General features: G+C 51.1%; 1 long non-coding RNA gene across 1 annotated transcript; it reads right to left on the bottom strand.

Annotated features, from left to right (window-relative positions):
- Positions 1-692: 692 nt before the first annotated feature.
- Positions 693-5,853, bottom strand: LOC142072332 (uncharacterized). Its single transcript, XR_012668724.1, has 3 exons — positions 2,728-5,853; positions 1,868-1,987; positions 693-1,032 (listed from the first exon to the last, which is right to left on the bottom strand). It is a non-coding gene; the product is annotated as an uncharacterized LOC142072332 (long non-coding RNA).
- Between the last annotated feature and the right edge of the window lie 1,042 nt (positions 5,854-6,895).

The raw sequence follows: 6,895 nt of genomic DNA, 5'->3' as shown, positions 1-6,895 counted from the left end.
CAGACTAGTCAGGCTGAACTCCTTGCCCGACACCGTGGTACCAATGGGCCGTGTGGCCTCCGACGCAGCCCCCGGTGGGGGCTTGCTCAGTGGCCAGAGCCTCGGAAAGACTGTCGGCCTCCCTTTCCCAGCCTTCCAGAAAGAAGTCGGTGGGGTGTGCATCTTTGGTTCTTCGCCCCGAGGGCGGTCCAAGTGATGGGACCTCTGGTACCAGTGGGTATGCAGAGTACCGCGCCCGCATCCTCATCCTCCACTGATGAGACGATTACGGCCCCTCCTCCCTCTGTTCCACAGGAGGACTCTAAAGCCCACTAGGAACTATTGAAAAGGGTGGCATCAAACCTCATCCTTCAGGCCAAGGAGGTGGAGGAACCCTCAGACTCCCTCTTCAATGTCCTATTGGCCTCGGTACCGGGCAGGGTGGCCCCCCCACTCCATGAAGGGGTGGCAAAAATTTCAAACACCTTCTGGCAAACCCCGGCTTTCTTGCCCTCCATCTCTAGGAGGGCAGAACTGAAGTACTTTGTGCTCGCCAAGGGGCATGAATACCTGTACACCCACCCTGCCCCCAACTCCCTGGTGGTCGAGTCAATCAACCACACGGAGAGGCAGGGCCAACTGGCCCCCACTCTGAAAAATAAAGACTCAATAAGGCTGGACTTATTTAGGAGGAAGGTTTATTCGTCCTCGAATTTCCAGTTAAGGGTCGCGAACCATTAGGCTGTGCTGGGTCGGTATGAGTTCAATTTGGGGGGCTCTCTACCCAAATTCAAGGACTCCCTCCAGGAGCATGACAAGAAGGAGTTCAAAGCTCTGGTGGAGGAGGGTACAGCGGCTGCCAGGGCAACCCTGCAGGCGGCGTCGAATGCTGTGGATACAGCTGCAAAGTCTATGGCCTCCGCGCTGTCCATGAGGAGGGCGTCGTGGCTCCTGCTGTTTGGGCTGTCCAGTGAGGCGCAGAACTCCTTGCAGGACCTCCCGTTCAATAGCAAGGCCCAGTTTGTGGAACAGATGGATGTGAAATTGCACAGCCTGAAAGATTCCCACAGTACGCTTAAGACACTTGGCCTCTATGTGTCAGCTCCGGCCAGGACCAAGTTTAAGCCTCAGCAAGCTCCCACCAAGGCCACCCACTCTAAATGCGAGCACCCTGATAAAAAGTCACGTGACTATAAGAAACACTTGCAGAGGCAGTCCTGATCTGCCCCCCAGCCTGAGTCCTCCAAGGGTAAACAGCAGGGAAATGTCAGTTTTGATGGGATGCCTGGAAGCGACCTACCAGTTTATACCAGGGATCCACCCACAATAAACCAGTTGTGTGCTTTTCTCCCAGAGTGGTCGTGGCTGACTTTGAACCGTTGGGTCCTCAACTCCGTCTCCCGGGACTACACCCTCCAATTTACCTGTGCCCCGCCCAAACACTCTCTACTCCCGTCCCTTCTGGGGGACCCTTCTCATGAGGCCCTGCTCGAGCAGGAGGTGGGGCAGCTCCTTGGCTTAGGAGTGGTGGAAGTGGTGCCAGCGGAGTTCAAACTCAAGGGGTTCTACTCCCGCTGTTTCCTTATCCCGAAGGCCAAACGGGGGCTCAGGCCCATCCTGGATCTGCGAGGTCTGAATCACTACATGGTAAAGCTCAAGTTTTGCATGGTCTCTTTGGCCTCCATCATCCCCTCCCTGGATCCCGGGGACTGGTACGCCGCCCTCGATCTGCAGGACGTGTACTTCCACATTCATATATTCGAGGGGCATAGGCACTTCCTCTGTTTCACGGTTGGGCAGGAGCACTACCAGTTTACTGTCCTCCCGTTTTGGCCTGTCCACTGCTTCCAGGATATTCACAAAGTGCATGTCTGGGGTGGCGGCCTACCTCAGGTGCCGGGGGGTCCAGATCTTCCCCTATCTGGACGACTGGCCGGTCAAGGGCAGATCCCAGTTGCAGGTGCGGGATCATGTGGCGCTCCTCCTGTCCACATGCACCACCCTGGGCCTGTTGGTGAATGACACCAAGTCCACATTTGTCCCGGTACGGAGCATAGAGTTTATCGGGGCAGTCCTGAATGCAACATCGGCCAGGGTCTCCCTCCCACCAGACAGATTCGAGACCCTGAAAGGACTCGTCGACACAGTCACAAGGTTCCCTGTGATGATAGCCAGAGCGTGTCTCCAGCTCCTGGGTCACATGTCAGTGTACACTAATGTGGTTTGCCACACCAGATTCAGGATGAGGCTCCTCCAGCTCTGGTTGGCCTCGCTGTTCTCCCAGGCTAGAGACAGGATGGACAAGGTCCTCACTGTGCCCGAGCCAGTGATTGCTTCCCTACAACGGTGGTCCTCCCTGGGAAACATGCTCCGTGGGGTCCTGTTCGGGGGCACGCCCCCATCAGTGGAGCTGGTGTCCGACGCATCGGACCTGGGGTGGGGAGCCCATGGTGGGGACGTTCAGACCCAAGGTCTGTGGTCTGCGCAGGACCTGCCCTGCATACAAATGTCAAGGAACTCAGGGCAGTCCAGCTGGCATGCGGGGCCTTCTGCTCGCACCTGGAGGGCAGAGTGGTCAGGGTTCTCATGGACAACACGGCCTCAATATTTTACATCAACAGGCAAGGCAGGGCCTGCTCCTCTGCCCTCTGCCAGGAAGCCCTCAGGCTGTGGGACTTCTGTATAGCCCACAACATTTACCCACAGGACTACCACCTAACGGGTGCCTGGAACTTGCAGGTGGATCACCTGAGTCAAGACTTCTCCTCTCAGCACGAGTGGTCTCTACACCCACAGGTGGTGCTCAGACTTTTCCGAGAGTGGGGAACTCCCCGGCGGGGGGGGTGGGGGGGGGCTGGGATTGGGCGCTCTCTCCAATGCCTTCCTCCTATTCTGGTCAGGCCAGCTTCTCTATGCCTTCCCTCCGATCCCGCTGATCGGCAAGGTCCTGGAAAAGATAAAAATGGACAGGGCCCGGGTCCTCCTGATTGCCCCAGCAGTTGCCCTGCCCTGGCCATTGCCATCCCGCCCAGACCTGCTCTCCCAGGACTAGGGCCGTCTCCTCCACCCCAACCTAGTGGCACTGCACCTCATGGCGTGGCTGCTCAATGGTTAGGCTGGGAGGAAAAGACATGCTTGGAAGTGGTTCAGCACGTCCTCTTGGAAAGCAGGTGGCCCTCCACACGTCAAATCTCCTTGGCAAAGTGGTTTCGGTTTTCTCAATGGGTGGCTGAGCGGGGCGTTTCCCCCGTGGCTGCCCTGATCCAGCTCTTTTTAGACTACCTCCTTCACCTTAGAGCCCAAGGCCTGGCGCCCTCATCCATCAAGATGCACTTGGTGGCCATATCCGCCTTCCACCCGCCAGTGCAAGGGCACACGGTATTCTCCCATGCTATAACTGGCCGATTCCTTAAGGGATTGGATTGTCTCTTCCCGTATGTTAGGCCCCCAGTCCTGCAGTGGGACCTGAATTTGGTGCTGGCCCGTTGACGGGTCCCCCCTTTGAGCCGCTAGCTACATGCTCCTGGTCGCACCTCTCATGGAAGGTAGCCTTCCTGGTGGCGATCACATCAGCTAGACGGGTCTTGGAACTCGGGGCCCTGACTTCCAAGCCCCCGTACACGGTATACATAAGGATAAGGTCCAGCTACACTCACATCCTTCGTTCCTCCCAAAGGTGGTCTCTGCCTACCACATGAGTCAGGACGTTTTCCTGCAGGTCCTCTGCCCCAAGCCCCATGCATCCAGTGAAGGGCACTGCCTCCACGCGCTGGATATGAGATGAGCTCTGGCCTTTTACCTGGAGCAGACTAAGCCGTTGAGGAAGTCTTTGCACCTGTTCATCGCCTTGGCCAATTTCCGCTCTGAAGCTCTCCAACTGGATCACCTTGTGCATCCATACCTGTTACAACCTGGCGGGAATCCCTCCACCTTCAATTGTGAGGGCACACTTGACTAGGGCACAAGCCTCGTCGGCTACCTTTTAGCCCATGTCCCCATTCAGGACATTTGCAGGGCTGCCACATGGTCTTCAGTTCACACATTCACCTTGCACTATCCAATCGTCTCCCAGACCAGGGAAGACACCATTGTTCTGTAGGGCTGTGCTCCGTCACAAGAGTTTGTGAACTCCTACCCACCTCCAACAGATATAGCTTGGAATCACCTATTGTGGAATACACATGAGCAATCACTCGAAGAAGAAAAGACAGTTACCTTTTCCATAACTGGTGTTCTTAGAGATGTGTTGCTCATGTCTACTCCACATCCCGCCCTCCTTCCTCTCTGTCAGAGTTGTCTGGAAAGAAGGAACTGAGGGTGGGGGGGAGCATGCAGCGCCCCTTATACCGCACCATAGAGGCGCCACTCCAGGGGTTGCTAGAGGCACTCCCCTACGGGTACTGCTAGGGGAAAAACTTCAAGCACCGGTGCATGTGGTGAGCACACACACCTATTGTGGAATAGACATGAGCAACACATCTCGAAGAACACCAGTTACGGAAATGGTAACTGTCTTTTCTCAATTTTAATTAGTGTCTTAACCAAATTGCATTTTTGTGCTGTTGCTCTTCGGGTGTATGTGTGTAAGACAGATGTCACACAATTGCACTCCAGTGATGTTGCCATTCGCGTGGTTGCTGTGTTTTCTTATCATCCATTAAGTTACAGTGGTGAATTTTGAATTGAAGACTCAAAAAATGGACAAACTTTTGAAGAAAAGGAATTCTGGCACCTCCATATCTACTTTCAGTGATGAAGCTGAACATGAACATAAAGTCCAACTGGTAAGCTAATGCTATTGTGAGAGTTATTTGCAATATGGATTTTTGTTTACAGGTAAATCATCTTGCTCTCTTCGACAATGTCTTTGTGTGGGGAGAATCTCAGACCACGCAGCGGTGCCAAGTAAGTTAATATGACACCTTACAAGCAAACATCCATCCCTTGCCAATAAGGGCACATATTTTTTTTGAGCGTTTGAAGGATCAAAATGAAAAACAAGTGCAAATGATGAAAGACCGTGTAACGGTTTCTGATAAACCATTGAAAGTAAGCTACTTCGCCACTGAATTTGCAGTGAAGGCAAAAAAGCTGTATACAATTGCAGAAATATTAATTTTACCAACATGCAAAGAAATGGTGCGAGTTTGTGTTCGGTGCAAATGCAGTCAATGAAATCACAAACGTTTCCCTTTCAGATAATAAGTCGCATTGATGACGTCAGCTTGACATTGAGATTGTGCTCCTAAAAAAAAATCAAAGCAATCAAAAAATTTGCACTGCAGCTTGATGAATCAACAGATACCTGAAACCATGCTCATCTCTTGGCTAACATCTGGCACGTTGATGGAGATTTTTTTTTTAAATTATTTTAGCAGACAACTGCCAGGTCACATGACTGGAGAGTGTTTGCACAGATGGGACTGGCTCCATGACTGGCAAAGTGAAGGGGTTTGTAAGCAAGGTCAAAAAACAAAACTTTGGTGTCCCGGTGACCCACTGTTTCCTGCACCGTGAAGATCTCATGGCCAAAACACTGCCGAAAGAACTTTCCTTACTATTAGATGAAGCAATAAAGATACTGAACTTAATAAAATCGCAGTCCTTAAAATGTTGCCTTTTCTTGCTGTTGTGTGAGGAAATGGGAGCATAGAATCATAGAATATAAGGGTTGGAAGGGACCCCAGAAGGTCATCTAGTCCAACCCCCTGCTTGAAGCAGGACCAATTCCCAGTTAAATCATCCCAGCCAGGGCTTTGTCAAGCCTGACCTTAAAAACCTCTAAGGAAGGAGATTCTACCACCTCCCTAAGTAACGCATTCCAGTGTTTCACCACCCTCTTAGTGAAAAAGTTTTTCCTAATATCCAATCTAAACCTCCCCCACTGCAGCTTGAGACCATTACTCCTCGTTCTGTCATCTGATACCATTGAGAACAGTCTAGAGCCATCCTCTTTGGAACCCCCTTTCAGGTAGTTGAAAGCAGCTATCAAATCCCCCCTCATTCTTCTCTTCTGCAGGCTAAACAATCCCAGCTCCCTCAGCCTCTCCTCATAACTCATGTGTTCCAGACCCCTAATCATTTTTGTTGCCCTTCGCTGGACTCTCTCCAATTTATCCACATCCTTCTTGAAGTGTGGGGCCCAAAACTGGACACAGTACTCCAGATGAGGCCTCACTAATGTCGAATAGAGGGGAACGATCACGTCCCTCGATCTGCTCGCTATGCCCCTACTTATACATCCCAAAATGCCATTGGCCTTCTTGGCAACAAGGGCACACTGCTGACTCATATCCAGCTTCTGACTCATATCCAGCATATCCAGCAGAACACCAGAGTTTAATTTTGCACACAGAAATACGCTGGCTTTTCCATGGAAAAGTTCTCTCATGTTTGTATGAGCTGAGAGAGGAATTAAAAATGTTCTTAACTTAACTGAGGATGTGGCATGGTGTGAAAAACTTGCCTCGCTGGCTGGTATATTCTACCACCTCAATGAACTGAACAGGAAAATGCAAGATGGAAATGAGAATCTTCTCTCCTTCATGGATAAATTACATGAGTTTAGATCTAAGTTAGCCCTCTGACATGAAAAAAGTACCAAAAGGCACAATAGAAATGTTCCTCCTGGAAAACATGGCAGAGTCTACTGGCGGTATTTTTGGTCAGAGTAGTTTCTGAGCATTTGAAAAGTCTGGAAGAAAAATTCAGCTCCTATTTTCCTTCATGCTATATAGAAGATTTTGACTGGGTCTGGGATCCTTGGATTTCCTCTGCAATGGAAAGTGCTAAGAATCTTACAACAATGACTTGAGCAATTTGCCGAATTAAAGATGAACCATTATTTTAAAATTAAGTTTGGCGATGTGCCTCGGGATTCATTCTAGTTGACAGTGGCAGATGAATACACAGTAAT

The sequence above is a fragment of the Caretta caretta genome, chromosome 6 (genome assembly GCF_965140235.1).
Source record: "Caretta caretta isolate rCarCar2 chromosome 6, rCarCar1.hap1, whole genome shotgun sequence".
Taxonomy (NCBI): domain Eukaryota; kingdom Metazoa; phylum Chordata; order Testudines; family Cheloniidae; genus Caretta; species Caretta caretta.
Note: the sequence above shows the minus strand (reverse complement) of the source record. Positions and strands in the feature narration are given on the sequence as shown.